The sequence below is a fragment of the Cucurbita moschata genome, unplaced genomic scaffold (assembly GCF_002738365.1).
Source record: "Cucurbita moschata cultivar Rifu unplaced genomic scaffold, Cmos_1.0 Cmo_Scf00073, whole genome shotgun sequence".
Classification (NCBI taxonomy): Eukaryota; Viridiplantae; Streptophyta; class Magnoliopsida; order Cucurbitales; family Cucurbitaceae; genus Cucurbita; species Cucurbita moschata.
The window spans coordinates 666,099-667,947 of NW_019268589.1; positions in this window are offsets into that span (position 1 = coordinate 666,099).

Sequence of the window (1,849 nt, forward strand, 5' to 3'; positions counted from 1 at the left end):
ATCAAGACTAGAAATGACTTTGTAGAGTCTATTTCTAATGTATTCTACATTCCTGATCTGAAGGTCAACTTACTTAGTATCGGTCAGTTACAAGAAAAGGGGTATGTGATCACATTCTAAAATGATGAATGTGAAATTTATGACTTCAAAAGAGGATCGATTGCTAAGATGAAGATGACCACCAACCGTCTATATCTATTGACGTTAAATATCGTTGCCAAAAGTTTGATGGTGAAGAAAGAAGATACCACTTGGCTTTGGAATTTTAGGTATGGTCATCTACACTTCAAAGGATTAAAGACGTTGTCCTCAAAGAAGATGGTAACTGGGTTGCCAAATATTACTCCACCAACGGAAATTTGCGAGAGCTGTGTAGTAGCAAAACATGAAAGAAACTCTTTTCCATCAGAAAAATCAAGAAGAGCTCAAGCAATTTTGGAGTTGATTCATTTGGACATATGTGGTCCCATCTCTCCAGCATCAAATGGTAACAAGAAATATTTCATGACCCTCATCGATGATTTTAGTCGAAAAACATGGACTTATTTCTTGCACGCCAAATCAGAAGCCTTTGATTGCTTCAAAAAAATTTGTGCTACTATGAAGACGGAAACTAGAAGAAGAGTCAAGGCTCTAAGAATTGATAGAGGTGGAGAATTCTGCTCGAACGAGTTTATTCAATTTTGTGAAGAGAAGGGCATACGGAGGCAGTTAACAACAGCATATACACCACAACAAAATGGTGTGGCCGAAAGGAAAAACAGGACCATTCTCAACATGGTTCGAAGTTTACTAAATAAAGGAGAAGTCCCGAAGGAATTCTGGCCAGAAGCTGTTGTGTGGTTCGTTCACATTCTCAACCGGAGCCCTACTTTTTCTGTTAGAGATATGACTCCACAAGAAGCATGGAGTGGAAGAAAACCTGCAGTAGACCACTTTAGAATCTTTGGGTGCATAGCATATGCACACGTTCCTGATGAGAAAAGGAAGAAACTTGAGGACAAGAGTTTGAAGTGTGTGTTCCTTGGAGTAAGCGAGACCTCTAAGGCGTACAAGCTCTACGATCCTTTGACAAAGAAGGTGGTGGTAAGTCGTGATGTAGTCTTTGACGAAAAGAAGACTTGGACATGGGAAGAAAAGATCACTGTGAATCAGCAGATTTCTGTAAATCTTGAAGAAGAACAAACTGAAGCCCCTATTCAGCCTCACTATGAGCATGGAGAGAGCTCATCACAAGCTCAACAAGAAGAACCAGTAGAAGAAGATCATGATCATAATCAAAGACATCCAAGAACAAGAAAGAGACCAAACTGGATGATTGATTATGAGATGGACTATGAATCAAGTGATAGTGGTTATTTTGCATTCTTTATGGATAGTGATCCAATTGTCTATGAAGAAGCAGTAAAGGAGAAGAAATGGAAGGAAGCTATGGACAGTGAAATCAAATCCATAGAGAAGAACAAGACTTGGGAGCTCACTGATCTTCCTAAAGGGCAGAAAACAATCGGAGTAAAATGGGTTTTCAAAACCAAGTTGAATGAAAACGGTGAGGTGGATATGTACAAAGCGCGACTTGTTGCAAAAGGATACAAGCAAAAGTATGGAATTGATTATAAGGAGGTATTTGCACCAGTGGCACGTCAAGATACTATCAGGCTCATAATTTCTATTGCAGCACAGAAATCTTGGCCTATTTATCAACTTGATGTGAAATCGGCCTTCTTACATGGAGAGCTTCAAGAAGAAGTATATGTGGAGCAACCAGAAGGTTTTGTTCAAAAAGGCAAAGAGGAACAAGTATACAAGTTGAAGAAAGCTTTGTACGGTTTGAAGCAAGCTCCGAGGG